A 16,831-nucleotide genomic window follows, 5' to 3' on the forward strand; every position below is an offset into this window, starting at 1 on the left:
CAATGGCAACGTGGACCAACAACTGAAGGTGATGGCCTGAGAGATCTGATCTGGTTATTTACTAGTGAGGAAAATCTAGGCCATGGGACCGGGTCTTTTATCCCAATTGGTTCCATGTGTAGAGTGGCCATGGCTAGTGTCATATGCTTACTTAGCGAGGGGGATATAGGCCAGTGTGGCCCACATTTTCTTTTTATTCTCATTGTTGTAGAGTGGACACTGGCCATGGATAAGCGAGCATTATATGGATTTTGAAATTCTGTGAACCACCATAGCAACAAAACCATTGAAATTCACGGTATTTCAGAAGTGATGGTAGTCTGAATTGCCACCATTGCTCTGCCCAGGAGTACAATATACATGAGATCAAAAATGACATGGTTGACTTTACGGTTAGTTAAGACTGCTTTCATTTTCTTACCAAGGTTTCCCAGCTTGACTGCCATGCTGAAGCACAACAGTTACAGGTAAGTAACTTGTTCCCTCTGGTACACAAGCTGGGTTTGAGTTTTTTGTTTTTTACCAAAAGGGGAAATAGCAAGACACTATGCACAGTTTAATTTAATAGTAAGCACCTGTGTATCAAAACAAAAAAATAAATTCCTTTCAAATATTAAAAAATGTACAGCCTTAAAAAAAAAAGTCCATACTGTGCACTGTATCAAAAACTATATATAAGCACCTTATTTTCTGGACAGTCTGGCCAGGGCTGTCTGAAGGTCATCTGGGTTTGGAAGCACTCTTGTCAAGATGGTTCTGGCAAGCAGACGGGCAACAGCAGCACCAATGATGTGTGGTCCTAAAGTATTTACTTGAGCTCGGCTGCGTGTGGTAGGTGCAGCCCAACGATCGGATGCAGCATGGTGTGCCTCAACAACTCTTCTCCACCTGGACTTTATTTTGTACAGCCCATGAGGGCTGGAATCGTTGGGCACTCCCCACTGTGGGGAGCGCCATTAATTAGACGTGCTTGGGGCCCTGCAGCAGTGACTGGCCATCTGTGGAGTGGCAGTAACCTGAGTGCATGCCCCAAATCTAGGCTGGGCCTTGACGGTGAATGGCGCCAAGCGGAGCGCCTTGCGACCCTTAGAGTGAAACTGTTAGCCATGGCACTGTGTTTTATTTAATTTTTTTCTCTTGTGAGGGGTCCTTTTATTATCCTTTATTGTTTACCGCCTTCCTGCCAGGATCCCTGGCATCGCTTCATGTGCCAGGGATTTATCCCCCTGGGTGGTGGTGGGGACACACACACCCACCCCCCCCCCCCCCTCCAACCCTGCCTGTTTGTCCAGAAATGTTTTGCAGTGCTGCACTATTGCTATTTTGGTCTTATCTGTTACTTAGGGTCCCAGGACAGCTGAGAGACCTGTTGGCTCCAAGATGCTGGGATTGCTGAAAGAAGAAAGACACCCAGAGATATCTGAAGGGCCTTCGTGAAGCAGCAGAAGAAATTGAGACCTGGTACTCCTGAGAGAGTTGACTGGAAGAACGTGTCCCAGAAGGTCGATCCAAATGGAGGGTGAGAATAACTTTCTGTGAAAGGCATGCTGGCTGCTACTTCCCAGAGACCTTAGGGTACAGCGAGTAGGATGCCTGGACGTGTGACTGCCTGCATCCCTTAGAAGTGTCTGGCACTATATCCCTTAAAGGTAAGCTGGGCACTGAATCCCTGAGAGCAGTTAGAAATGAGACCAGCACCATAATCCTGCATAGATTACAAATCGTAGCTGGGGCACTATCTGAGACTGTTTTCAAGCAAACGAGCGTGCTGGGTGCTACAACCCTGAAACTATGTAGAAGTCCAGAGGGAGGCCAGTGTCACCAAAGGATAGTTGACTCTTGATCACTTTAGTTCAACCTATGCTGATTCTAGGTTCTCAGAGAAATACTTATTTTGATTGTAGCAAAAATCTCTTGAACTTGTATGCTTTATCCCAACCCCATCCGGACTATGCGAATAGTCCCCAAAATGTACTGGAGCGTCACATATATTGTTGCGTTTGCCACACACGATTATGCTACCATTAATCAACCTGCTGACTAGAGCGTTGTTAATGAGCGCTCAGTCTGTGGCAAAGTCTTCCAACAAATCTTCTGCACTCTCAATGGCTCTTAATGGTATTGTTGTCAAGGCTTCTGCACTCTGTGGTACTATTCTCATTTCCAGCAGGGAAACACTTGTCGATTAATTCATCAATTAGGCAATTGCTTGCCCACCAGACTCTCATTGATGGGATCTGTCAGACGATGAGGAGCACTTTGCATGAGAAGGCTAGCAGAAACAGGCGCATGAAACAGAAACTATATACATGGTTTCAGATGTTTCAAACTCCAGTGCATTTATCTCCTGTGAAGAAGTTTACTGTAGTGCTGGAGTCAGAACCTGTTACGAACATTAAAGAATCAATGTCCGTCTGCCAAGGTGACGGGAGTAAGAGCCCTGCCACTTTCCTTGCATTGTGATGCTACCCCTGCAAAATAATTGTCTAGTAATATCCAGATCATCGGTCTAAATGTCAACCCAAACCTTCCAAGTGGGAGGAGACGTGCGTTATTCCACCTACACATGTGCTCTAGGAAAAGCTACTTCTGCAGATTGTAAATCGCTCTACATCAGTACCCAGAATTGCTCAGCAAGCCTTTCACTCTAAAACACTAAGGACACAGGAACATCACTCCAGGATAACTATGGTTATTCTGACCTTTGAATTATGTTTACACACCTGAGGAACGGTAGCTTCCCATGGGTATGGGGGATGAGTGGGTGGACTGTTGTCTCAAAACTACAGTCTCCTCCATGCAGAGCTTCACTGCCAGACAATGTGTGACAGAATTTTACAAAATAGTGAAAGCTGCCTCTGTTTAGCCTTGACTTTACCGAAGGGGCGACAAAATATTTCCTCCATGATTACTGGGATGATGAAGGATAGTGGTCATTATGATGCTAAACAGGTTATGAATTTACTGTAGTTTAATTTCTACCGCCATGCTCCCCTTTGTGGTGTGGATGGCCAACAAATATAAGGCGCAGGATACTGTCTCCCATGTTGCTTCTGGCAGTGATCCTATACCAGAATCAATAATCAATTTGTCAACTCACCATTCTCCCAGATCAAAAGGTATGAACAGTACAGGTGATGGCAGGGAAAATCTTTTAACAGCCTGATAATTAATTTTTCATCACAGTAGCTTATGAATGTGAAATGTGGTACAAGGAGGTGAATTGCTCCACCACAAGTATGCTGAAGCCCAAGAGATCATCCTTGGTGGGTGAGATGGGGGTTAATGTCATGCATTCTAGGCAGGAGTGTTGGAGGAAGGAAAGTGTCAGTTGGAGATGGAAGAGGTGGCTACCACTTGTGCTGGGGGTTGCTTTGCTGGCTGTAAGATCTTAATAAAGATCTCTGCTGACCCATCCATGTGTGTAAAGGACTTCATTTCACTGGCAACGAGGTAAAGTGGCCTCACACCAGCAACACCTGACCCTCATTCCCACCCTACTGAGCATGACTGACCTTGTATCCTGTGGAGGTGTCCTGCTGCCGGCACCCCTTGAAGGTCTGTGATGGGACAACGATGACCATAAGGAGGTGAGCGACACTGTGATGCTGAGGGAAATGCTCCTGTGCTCCGTTCGTTCATGCGCTGCTGCCGGGGGGAGAGCGAAGTGAAAGAATATGAAAGGTGCTGCTTCTGTGGTGTCGCTACATTACTAAAGAGCGAGCCCGAAGAAGGGAGTAAAGATTTAGTTGCTAGCAGATGCTCAATTTGCACCAGCGCGCATGTCTGCGCTGGAAAGCATCGACCCACCACGTTAATACAAAAGGGGAGACACTTTAGAGTAATGCACCCTATACAGTGCTGACTTGCGACATGCAGCCCATGCTCTGTCAGGTTACCGGGGCAACGTAGTTGGAGTAGACGTGCAATGCGCAGCACGTTCCTTGTCTGGAAATTACTGGGGCAACGTAATACGGCAAAGGAAGACAGCTGCATTAGAGAAGTGAGACAGCCGGTTCACGCTTCACATTTTGGTTGCTGGTGCTATGTTCTATAGGCGTAGTGAGAAGCCTGCTAGTAAGGGCGATTGCAATGCTTCCCATTCTGGTTACTGGAGCAACGTTTATACAGGCAAAGTGAGAAGTCTACTAGTAAAGAGGATAAAATGGCAGGTTACAGTGTGTGCACCACAGAATAATACACAAAAAGGTGCCAAAAGATGGGAAGATACAGCACAGTGTATAGCCCAGAAGAAATGTATGCTAGTGTGTACATTAGCTTGTGTTTCTTGTGCTCAAAATGGCCATGCCTGTGTTCCGGGTCCTCCAGCTTTCATGCTGTCTCCAGGACCTGTTAAAATTAAATGGTCCCAATGGAAAAATAGTTTTTTTTACACTGTTAGAGCTGTCTGTTGGAACACAATATCGACTGATGGTTTCCTTGTTAAGGCATTTCCTGGTCTATGAAGGGCAACATATATATGAAACCCTGCTGGAATTAAGTGAAGCAGAGGAAGAGTATTTCAAATGAATTTGGCTCGGCTCTGCATAAACTGGATTCATTTTAATCTGAAGACTAGTATTTTAGAAAGATATAATTTTGATGTTAGGGTGCAAGGAGAGGGAAGAGACCGTTGAGGAATATCTTGCTGCTTTGCGTCATTTATTTCTTAAGTGTACATTTGGTGAGAAATTAGATGAGCACAGAAGGGACCAGTTTATGATGCATTGTTGGAATGACAAGATAAGGGAAGAGTTGTAGCTCAAAGATGAGCCAAGTATAGATGAGGTTATACGAATTGCCAAACGAGTAGAGCATTCAGTGGCTTGTGTGAATAAGTTGTCAAAAAAGGAAAGTAAAATTGTTACCACAAATCTTAAGGGTGTAGGAGATGTTGGGAAGGAGGAAAAAAAGAAGGTCCAGGTTAGAGGGCAACGTCCTTGAGATCTTCTAGATGGAAAGGGAGATTAGCCTAAAACACAAAAAAAAGTGATTGTTTTAGGTGTGCCAGTGCTAGTCATTGTGCCAGTTCACCAGTATGCCCTGGAAGAAAAATGACGTATGCGAAATGCAAAAGATCGGGGCGTTATGCCAATTGTAAGAATTTCTCTTTTGGCCTCAGTCGCAAGGTATTGTATGTCAATCAAGACACTCGGCAGTCTTCAGGTGATGAGGAAAAAGAGCAAGTGGAGGTTGTTACCGTGAACATGGTCAAATGTGATGAAGATGAGGAGTGACACAGCCCGTTAGCAAAACTTGCTCTAAGCGGTAAGGGTTTCCAAATGATGGCAGATTCTGGGGCAAAGGTGTCCCTGATGTCCTGAGGGGGGTATATGAGACACAGGTGGGAGGGCAGATATGTGACTTGCTACCCTCTGATAAAAGGCCAGGAGGATACACATTTGGGCAAGGTAGACATCATAGGGTATTTTGTCTCATTTAAAGTGAAAAATGAGAGAAACGCATGGAGAATGTATGTTACCAAGAGAGGGGAACCTTTGTTGGGTTGGAGAGAGCAGAAGGGTTTGAAGATCCGACTAGATCCCAGTGCGGATGAGCAAGTTATGCTTGTGGGGAGCAACGTTAGTGTTGTAGATACATTCCCCAAAGTATTTTCAAAGAGCATAGGACGTGTAAAAGGTATGAAGCACGTGATTGTCCTGAAAGAGGAAGTGTGCCAGTTTCAGCAAAATTGCATCCTGTGCCATTGGTGATGAAGGAAGGAGTTATAATGGATTTGAGGAAATTGAGAGAGTGGGATGTGATAGTGCTTGGTGTGGGTGTCCCGGTTGGTGGTTGTGAAGAAGCCAACCGGGGAACTGAGATTGTCTGTGGTGTTGAGGGAGCTCAATAAATGTGGTGTTGCAGAGCGGCACCCACTTCCCAATATGATGGAGATGTTAACCATGATTGGAAAGGCAACATTTTTCTCTAAACTTGTTATGGCTTTTGCGTATCGCCAGATTAAGTTAGATGAGTAATCACGGAAATTGACTGCTTTCATTACCCATGAGGGAATATTTTAGTTCTGAGGCTGCCCTTTGGCTTGGTTTCTGCCTAGTCAGTCTTTCAGAAGATGAATGACATACTGCTGAAGGATGTGCTACACGTGCACTGCTTTCAGGACGATATCTTAGTTTGTGGAGACATGGGAGAAGCATTAGGAGAATGTCAGGAAGGTTCTGAAGAAACTAGTGAAGGGAAGCATTATGTTGAGAGCAGAGAAATGTGTGTTTGGGAAAGAGTTAGTTGAGTATTTGGGATTTCGATTGCTAGCTTAAAACCCAAATGTGAAATTGTGGATGCAATAAGTAAGGTGCCGTCCCCGAAGGATAAAGGATGATAGTTTTACCAAACATTTGTGCAGAGTTTTGCTGATACAATTGTGAAAATGAGGGCCTTATTAAAGAAGGGTGTGGAATTCTCCTGGGATGCGGAGTGTGAGAAAGAATGTATCCAGATGGAGGGAAATTGATTTGGCAAGATCTTTATCCATTTTCGACACCAGAAGAAGAGTGTGATTTCTGGGGATGCTAGTCATACAGGTATTGGCGCCGTATTAACCTGAATTGGTGAAAATGGATGTGAGCATGCATGCGTCGAGGATGTTGAGAGGAATTATTCTGTATTGGAGAAGGATGCCCTTGCATGTCATTGGGCAGTTGTAAAATTTTGCAAATTTGTCTTGGGGGGGGCGAATTTACCTTAAGAGCTGACAACAAACCATTGAAAGTAATTTCTCAAAAGAAGGGTCTGGACAAAGTATCAAGGAGTGTTGCCGGATGGCTGGCCAGGATGCAGGGACATACATTTGTCATGGTTGTAATTCCTGGGGAAGAGTGTTTTTGCTGATCGTAAACATAATGGCAAATTTTCCAAACCGATCATAACTGAGACAGCTTTTGTGACACATGATGGCATTATTTCTCGTGAAGAGTGCAAAGAGCTGTGAGTGAGGAATTTAGTGTTAAGGAGAGTAATGGAATTTGTAGAGGGCTGGCCTTAAAGATTACTTAATAAGTGTTTCTGGGTAGTTAGATCGACATTGAGCGTCAAGAGTGGTATTTTGTACAGGTGGGAATGGGGTGGTGGTTCCTAAGTGCTTGAGAAGGAAGATGGTGGAGATTGCCCATGAGGGTCATATGGGCATTACCAAGACTAAGGCGATTATGTGGAATGAGTATTGGTGGCCTAGATTTGATAGAGATGTGGAGAGTGCATTGGGAAAGTGTATTGAGCGTGAAGCGTCAGGCAAGGGAGTTGTGGTGCGTCTGCAACCAATGATTAAGGTGAATGGTCCAGATATGGTGTGCTGCGATCTGGCACTGGACATTCTAGTTCCCCCTGGCGGGGAAGGGCGCGGGCGAGTGACTCTGTGGTGGTGGTGGTGGAGTTGAAGGAGTTGAAGGGGTTGCCTGCCAGAAAGAGAGATGAATAGGTGGAAAAGGTGAATGAGAAATCTAGTAGGTGCAGTACGGCGGTGTTGGTTGGTGATTGGGTACCCATAAAGAAAGGGTTTGAAGAAGACTGGTGATCTGTTGTATTTGGATCATGTGCAATCCGTGGAGGTGTTGAAGGGTGCAGTGAGGCTGCGTGGAGGGCAAGTGTGAAACTTGTTAAGGGTGGCCTGCATTAAGTGTGGGAGATGGTAGAATAGTGCAAGGAAGTACTGTGTTGTGTAAGGTGCTATGAGAGAAATTGTATATAGTTACTGTGTATTGTGAAATGTGTAGTTCTAAATGCAAATGCTTTTATTTATTGCTCGGGGGGGGTGTTATACTGTCTCATTCTTTGGTGTTGTGTAATGTGCTCTTGTCATGGAATTTGTGGGTGGAACACTTTCATGCAGTCTAGGCTGGAGTCTTGGAGCTGGAGATGGAAGAAGGTGGCTACCGCTTGTCCTGGGGGTTGCTGTGTTTGGCTTTGTTTGGTGGCACCAAGATATTTGGTAAACTGGCTGCTAATACTGTTGGCAAAAAGGACACACATACTGCTAATGCCACTGTGTTTTTTAAAGAACTTCGTACTTTATATTCTTTAAGGGAATCATGATATAATGGATTGGGAATTTAATGAGGCAATATCATACCTCTGACTTTATACCCACGCTATCAACATGGACAGTCTTATAAATCTGGTGTACGAACACAGTGCAAAAGCATCACTATGCACCCGATTCATCTGGAAAGCACTGTTGGACTACCTAACCCAGTGAGGGGGACAGCCATCAATGGCAAGAAATAATGACCAACAAGTGGGTGTTGGATCTGTTTGCTAAATGAAATTCACAGGAGTTTTTCAAAACCTGCCACTGACAAAGTATCTTGACAAGTCGCACAGAAGAGCCCTGTCCCTTGTGGTGAAGGAAGTAAGGATGCTTCTGACAAAGATGGTATGCCATCATCAATTGGAGCTGAGGTGGTTCTACTCCAATTACCACCTATTCAGAAGAATAGACCGATCCTGTCTAAACAACAAGCCAATCCTTCAGGTTGTCCATCAAGCAGCGAGTGCTTTAGTGACTATGAAGTGAGCCAGTTCAGGGTCCACTTGTTCGGACTCAGATTGTCCCTGTGGTTCATCACAAATATGCCTGGCTCTGGTACCCGCCCCAACTTTAGACAAGCCATTAGTTTCTTTCCATACCTGGGTGACTTGCTGACTAGTACAAATGCCACACCACAAGCCTGATCAGGCATGAGGACCACTCTGTTGGGGTTCTCTGTGAACATTTAAAATCCCTTTCTGAAACTGTCCAGACACACCCATTTTCTGGATGCATTGGTAGATTCCAAAATCTCCCTATTGCAGCTGTCTGAAGAAAGACCGAATACCCTGTTGTGACTGAGCTGAATGTTCTCCAACGTGATTCCACATGGCCGGTAACATGCAAGGCTACTGTAAGAACACTTTGGCTCTCTAGGGGATCCAAATCGACTGCAGTGTGAAGAAATACTTCTTGAGATTGGTGTCTCAGGCAAACCACCTTCATTGGTGGTTTCAATCCAAGGACGTCTGTTTTGAAATTTGGATTGTCTGAAAGTGCAGTGGGCGCTGCAGTATTTGTTAAGCTAGAAGGGAGGCATGGTGTCTATATATATTCTGCCTCTGCTTTTTCATGTTTATACTGTTTTGAAATGTAGTCAGTCTGTGCGTCTAGGTCTATAAAGAATTAGCTGCCTACCTGAAAATGAGGTTCTCCATTATTGCTATTGTTCATAGATTCACTTACAATCCCTCCCCCCCTCTCGTCCCCATTGAGGCTAAGTGTAGATTATGACACTTTATGAATCGTGGTTTTTAGTCTGAAGATGGCTTCGTGGGAAGGAGCATAGGCTATGTATGTCATTGGTCAAGGGGTAAATGATGCATGATGAAGTGGAGAAGCTGCTTTTTGTTCTTTCTATTGTTATTATATTGATATACTAGGGATTCCATTCTGACAACAGGAAAATATTCAAAGCATGTGAATCTTTAAAGGTTACAATATCTGCTAGAGCACTACATTGCTGAAGATTGAATTCTTCAACATGTGTCTGATGGTCCTGGAAAATGCAGGAAGACTGACATATGTAAGACTTTAGGCAATGGGCAAGGTAGTAAGTGTGGATATTTTTGATGATTTGAACAAGACGCCATCTTTGTCTGGCGTGTATGGTCCCATGGATAGGCAAACTCTGTGTTTGCATTTAGTGCCTTCTACTGGATCAGAACAAAACCAAGTGCAATGCGTGCAGGAGACTTAAGCCCAAAGTCTAGTCTGGGAAGGAAAAACAGTGGGCTGCATACTCCATGGACCTCGTATGCTTGGCAGCTGTGTAGGGCGGGGCCTCTTAAGAATGCCAAAGTATGTAGCACACTACGAAGTACATGAACCTGCAATCTCCAGGGACTCTTTTAAAAGGAGATGGAGCTCATGATGCCAAAGCATTCAGAGGGTCTAAAGGTGCGTTTTATTTAGAACATTTGTATGGCGCCTATACAGCAGAACATGTTTCCAGGTGGGAGCAGGCACTGTTTGTGTGCTGTAAAGCTGTTATTGCCCAATGCGATTGCTTTCAATTGTCCTCGGAAGGATAACTTGCTAAGTCAGTCCTTCCTTTCCTGTGACAGCAGGTTTGACATTTCAAATGGATTGTGTCCTCCCACGTATTCCTCGTCTTTTGATAAATCGTTATCTCCAGCTTCGCTGCTTCGGAAAAATGTTTTCTCGGCAGAGGGCGCTGTGCTTGAGGTCGTGGCCTCGATTGTCCCTCGACGTACTCCATACTCTGTCGACGTCACCGATGGTAAAAATAGCTCAAGCCGCGCCCGTTGCTTCAGTTCTGTTTTTCCGATCGCTTCGCTATCGAGAACGGCGCGCTTCTATTTTCTGTGAAGAAAATGTCGTCATCTTAGACACCCAGAACTGGGTTTAAAAAGTGTGCAGATTGTGGATCTAAGATGTCGATCACCGATCCCCACCGGATTTGTCAGTCACCGAACCGACGACTGCGGGAAATGAAGAGGAGACATAGATCTCCCTCATCTTCTTCAGAGTCGACCGAAGAAATTCGTTGTCCGACTAAATTGGATTCTCACAGTAAGTGGGAAGAATTCCGCAAAAAGATGGAGGTTTTCGAGAATGTGGCCCGACCCCCTCGAAAGACCCTCGAAAAAGCCATACCCCTAAAGTCGCTCCATTGGACGACAAAGGGAAGTCCAAGGCTACTATGGCCAAGACCAGTAGCGTCGAGGAATACAAACAACCTCGAGTCGACGTAAAACCGTCGAAGAAACTTCGAGAGTCGAGCACCTCTCCAGTGCCGTGCAAGAAACACAAGTCATCGAAGACTTCGACAACTTCATCGACGCCCTCGACGTCGATAATTTCGACGCCAAAGCCAAATGCGTCATCGACGCCATTATCGAAGTAATCTTCGAAAACTTCAAAGACTTCGAAGACACCCTCAAACTTCGAGGGATTTGCCATTTCCTTCGAAGCAGATGGAAGAGGAAGAAAGGAGATTCACTCCTTTGCCCAGGTCAGACTTTTTCAAATCTATGTCAGCAATCTATGAAGAGTCTGCTTCAGAAGAAGACGAGGCTACTCCTTTGGGAGTTACTTATGGTACAAGACAAGTTCCTGAGGAACTTATTGACCAGGAATCTAGAATGAGAGACCTGAGTGATACTCTACATTCTGCCAGTGGAGTTGACACATCCCCAGAATTGGAGTTCGCCAATCCTGATCCTGCAGAGCATGCAGATGCTGGGTTCAGGGTCTTATGACCAGGGTAGTTGAATACATGGGCTGGGGTAATACTTCACCCATTTTTTAACAAGATGACATGATGGGTATAATCGTCAAGGGACCTCAGAAAGATCCTGTTCTCCCTTTTCACAGGGCCCTTCAAAGGACTGTGGAGAAAAACTGGGAGAAACCAGAAACTATTGCTGCTGCAGATAGCACTTTTCCAAGAAAATATAGACCAGCTGGAACGGATCCTGAATATTTGAATAAACATCCGACTCCAGAGAGTTTAGTCATTCAGGCAGCATCTACTTCAAAACAAACTGCTTATCCAACTATCCCTCCAGAGAGAGGGGATAAAAAAATTGATGCCTGGGCACGTAAAGTTTTCACGTCAGGCAGTATGGCACTTAAATCGGCAAATGTCACCTGTACCCTAGCCAGGTTTACCCATACCCTGTGGGACTGTATTTCGGCGGCGGCTGATCATATTCCGGAAGGCGAGGAAAGGGAAGGCTTCCTGAATATAGTCAGACGGGAAGGAGGCAATGGGGGGGGGGGGAGAATGTCTCCAGTCTGGACTGGATACTGCTGATAGTATCAGCGGATCCATGGCTGCAAGCGTTGTGCTACGCAGATTTGCGTGGTTGAGGAAGTCGGGATTTGCACCGGACGTGCAAGCTAGACTCCTCAACATGCCCTTTGATGGCTCGAGGCTCTTTGGCAGAAAGGCTGATGAAAGCCTAGAAAAACTTCAGACCTCGAAAGTGGCAGCTAAATCACTTGGCGCCTCTTTGCGCCAGCCTCTAAAACCCTATTCCGGCTCATCTTCATGGAGGGGTCGTTCTTTTCGATACTACTCTTTTGGTAGAGGAAGAGGACAGGCTTCTCAAAGGGGCAAAAGAAACTTCCCTCGTGGAACACGAGGAAGATGTGCAAAATCAGCCTCAGGAGAGACATCTGTACCCTCAGCCACTCCTGCAGCCGCCTCCAAATCCCTCTGAGACCTTGTTGCACAAAACACCAGTGGGAGGCAGGATTTCTCAACATCTGAAGGAATGGCGGGGCATTACCTCAGATGCTTGGGCACTGGAAACAGTAGCCCAAGGTTACTGTCTTCCCTTTCTAAAAAGGCCTCAGAATCATCCACCGGGAGCCAATTCTGCCAAAATTCCGGATCCGCTCCTGTTGCAGGAAATTTTAACCCTGCTAGAGAAAGGTGCCATAGAACTGGTACCTGTAGCGGAGAGGAACAGCGGTTGGTACTCCCCATATTTTCTCATCCCAAAAAAGGACGGAGGACTGAGACCCATCTTGGACTTGAGAAACTTGAACAAGTTCCTCAGGAAGGACAAGTTCAAGATGGTGACTCTTTCTCAGATCCTTCAGGCTCTCCAACTCCAAGATTGGTTGGTATCATTGGACCTCCAGGATGCTTACTTTCATGTGCCAATCCATCCAAAGCACAGAAAGTACCTGAGGTTCGCGATTGCCTATTCTCATTATCAGTTTCGAGTTCTGCCATTCGGGTTGACCTCCGCCCCGAGGGTTTTCACCAAACTGTTGGCGGTTGTGGCAGCAAGTCTCGGGAGAGGAGGTATTCACATATATCCCTACCTGGACGACTGGTTGATCAGAGCAAGTTCTCCAGAACAAGCTCAGGAACATCTTTCGATCACCTGCCACTTCCTCCACAAACTGGGCTTCTCCCTTAATTTCAAGAAGTCCCACATGATACCAACCCAGAAACTCCAGTTTATCGGAGCAGTCTTGGACACTTCATCGGGAAAAGCCTCGCCTCCCGAAGTGAGAGCTCTCCACATCCAGCAGTTGGTAACGAAATTTCAGAATGCCTAACATCTACCAGCCTTTGATTTTTCTCAGGTTGCTCGGCCTCATGGCATCCTGCATTTTCCTAGAACCAGAGGCCAGGTTGAGAATGAGGTCCCTTCAATGGGCACTCAGAACTCAGTGGTCCCAGTTCTCAGGGAATATGTCGGATCTTCTGCAAGTCCCGAGCACAGTTGCTCAGGATCTTCTATGGTGGGCTTGCAACAACAACATTCTCAAGGGAGAGTCTTTTTGTCAACCATGGCCGGAGATAACGGTAGTGACGGACGCCTCACTCACGGGGTGGGGAGTACACACCAACGATCTGACAATCAGCGGTCGTTGGTCTCCATCAGAGTCCAAACTACACATCAACCAATTAGAGCTGAGGGAAATCAGACTAGCTCTGAAGGCCTTTCTGCCCTCTGTACAGGGAAAGAATGTCCTGATAATGACGGACAATACAGTGGCCATGTACTATCTCAACAAGAGAGGAGGTGTAGGGTCACTGCCACTGTGCAGAGAAGCAATGCAGCTCTGGTTCTGGGCAATACGAGAAGGAATCTCTGTCGGCAATTCACCTAGCCGAGAGAAGAACACGGCGGCAGACGCTCTGAGCAGGCAGAGCACGGTCTCTCACGAGTGGGAGCTGGCTCAGGAAGTCCTTCTGGAGATCTTCGCCCTTTGGGGAACCCCTCAAGTGGATCTGTTTGCCACCATGATCAACCGGAAGTGCGATCAGTACTGCTCAAGGGAATTTCCTCAAAGAGGAGCTCTGGGAGACGCATTCGTAGTGGAGTGGAAGTTTCCACTGCTGTACGCGTTTCCCCCAGTCCCCGTGATTCCTCAAGTAATCAGGAGGTTGAGAAAGTTCAGGAAAACCATGATCCTAATTGCCCTGGATTGGGCCAGGAGAACGTGGTACCCGGTCCTTCTAGACATGTCCATCTGCCCTCCAATACGTCTTCTGCAAAGAGAGGATCTTCTCTCGCAAGAGGAAGGTCGGGTTCTCCATCCAGAGGTCAAGACACTCAACCTTCACGCATGGTTTCTGAGAGGTTGAGATACAAGGATTGGTATCTTCTGGATGACGTAATGGAAATATTGCTTTCGGCCAGAAGACCAGCAACAATGTCTTTGTACCGATGTCGCTGGAATAGGTTTAGTAACTGGTGCAAAGACAAGGATGTGGACCCTTTTCAGTGTGGCACCCCAATGGTGCTTTCTTTCCTGTTACATCTAGCCAATCTGGGGCTCCAGATAGGAACAATCAAAGGATACCTTGCTGCGCTGTCCATTTTCAAGCGCTCCTCGGAAGAGGTTTCATGTTTCAAAATACTGTTAATAATTCAATTCTTAAAGGGGCTTACTAATGTATACCCTCCAGTACCTTTTCATGTACCAACTTGGGACTTAAATTTAGTATTAATATTCTTGACTTGCATACCTTTTGAGCCTCTGCACTCATGTCCATTGAGGCTTTTGACTCTAAAAACTGTCCTCCTTGTGGCCCTATCATCAGCCCGCAGGGTTAGCGAACTTCAGGCTCTCATGCAACCACCATATACTATTTTTTATAAAGATAAGGTAGTCCTTAAAGTTAAACCTTCGTTCTTGCCAAAAGTAGTCTCAGACTTCCATTTGTCACAAAAAATAGTACTACCAACTTTTTATCCTCCTCCTCCTCCTCTGGGCAAAGAGGAGAGATTACACAGATTAGATCCCAAGAGGGCTCTTGGTTTTTACATCTCTAGGATGGCTAAATTGAGACAAGATGACCAACTGTTTGTTGTGGGTTATACTGGTCAAAAATGAGGCTTATCTGTAACAAAACAGACCATTTCCCGCTGGATCATATTAGCCATAGTTGAATGCTACAGATTAACGGGAAAAGAACCACCAGATGGGCTTCGTGCCCATTCTACAAGGGGAATGGCTACTTCTGCGGCTCTAAAGAGGGGAGTACCGGCAGCAGATATTTGTGCAGCTGCAACCTGGAAAACAATGCATACTTTTGTTAAACATTGTTTGGACACTGCCTCCTCTAGCGGGGGTTTATTTGCAAAGGCAGTTCTGCATTCTGTCCACAAAAACTGAAATTAGTACTCCCACCTCCAAAAATTGATACTGATACTGCTATGGGAGCCTATCACAAGATGAGGAATACGCGGGAGGACACAATCCATTCGAAGAACAAGTTACCTACCAACTGTAACGTTCTTTCGACTGGATGTTCCTCCCACGTATTCGTCATCGACCCTCCCATCCTACCCCACAGTACAGTTTACGTTTTCTTACACTTTCCTCACACAAAGAATGTATCGGTCACGGGACACGCCTGGGTGTTCCTATATATATATATATATATATAATCTATCAAAAAAACAGACCTGAAGCAACGGGCGCGGCTCGAGCTATTTATACCATCGGTGACGTCGACGGAGTACGTCGAGGGACAATCGACACCTCGAGCACAGCGCCCTCTGCCAAGAAAATTGTTTTCCGAAGCAGCGAAGCTGGAGATAACGATTTATCACAAGATGAGGAATACATGGGAGGAACATCCAGTCGAAAGAATGTTACAGTTGGTAAGTAACTTGTTCTTCTCTACAGCAAGCACAAATTCATTAATCTCTCTTGCCAAGTGCATTCTTGCAGAGGTGTCTTGGAGTGCAAAAGTACAAAGCATATTTACTTGGAGTGATGCTAGTGTTATATTCTTGCTAATGTGACTCATTTTTTTTTTTTCTTTTTTTTACACAGCACTTCTGTTTTTGTTCGGTTATGAAAGAAAACAATGTCTATCTTAGTGTATTAATCATTCTGAAATATTAGCCGGGCTCTTTGGTCCTCTGTGGAGATGGGTATCATCAATGGATTGCCTCCACTAGAGATGTAAGTACCATTGGAAAGCTCATGACCTGTTACTTTCAGCCAACTAATCACTTGGATGTACTTACATGATTATTGGATTCAGACCCAAACCCCCCATCCAAGACTGAAATATGTACAATATATGACCATGCAGATGAACAATTGTATTTCGTTAAATAAAACATGAGAAACTGGTTCATGTGTATCTCCAAATTGAGAAGCTAAATCCTGTCGTAATTATTAAAATTGCAGATAGAGTACATTTGTCAAAGATTTCATGCAATATGGGACATCGCACCCTAGTACAGGTGCCATGCATTCAGGGTGATCATGCATTCCACAGGGGTTGGTACAGAGGTCTCTCAAATCTGGCAGAAATCTCCTTTTGCTAGCAAATTGGGAACCTGCATCCCCCAGCACACAGTGTTGGTAAATGGAGCAAGGTGCTTGTCCCTGTATATTACCAGCACAGAGGGGCTAGCAATAGTGTTGGAGGGAATCTATAGAGGAACTGCCTTGACCAGGTCAGCGTGAAGCGAGGAAAACTTTGCATTGCTGTTTGCTGCGAATAGGTCGCTCTCTGGTTGGCCCCATCTGTGAAAGATTCTATTTACTGCTTTATCCAATTCCTGTTTGTGGGACAGTGAGTAATCTCTGCTTAGCTTTCTTCGGCAGATGTTTGCTTTGTGCTTGAGGGCCCAGGTCCACAGCTTCTGCGCCTCTGCAGATAGAATTGCTGATGGTGTGCCTCCCTGCTTGTTGGTGTAATGCTTGGAGGTTGTATTGTCCATCTGGGCTATGACTACCTTGCCAGCCAATACTGGTTGGAAGGATTTCATTGCCCAACGGATCGCTCAGAGTTCTAGAGCATTGATGTGAAGCAGAGAGTCCTGT

At 45.5% G+C, this 16,831-nt stretch overlaps 1 long non-coding RNA gene across 1 annotated transcript; it reads left to right on the forward strand.

The window, feature by feature from the left end:
• The first annotated feature begins 1,316 nt into the window (after positions 1-1,316).
• LOC138566985 (uncharacterized) lies at positions 1,317-16,132 on the forward strand. Its single transcript, XR_011302077.1, has 2 exons — positions 1,317-1,519; positions 15,827-16,132. It is a non-coding gene; the product is annotated as an uncharacterized lncRNA (long non-coding RNA).
• Positions 16,133-16,831: the final 699 nt, after the last annotated feature.

This window comes from Ambystoma mexicanum, chromosome 2p (genome assembly GCF_040938575.1).
Source record: "Ambystoma mexicanum isolate Mex_15411 chromosome 2p, UKY_AmexF1_1, whole genome shotgun sequence".
In the NCBI taxonomy this organism is placed as follows: Eukaryota; Metazoa; Chordata; class Amphibia; order Caudata; family Ambystomatidae; genus Ambystoma; species Ambystoma mexicanum.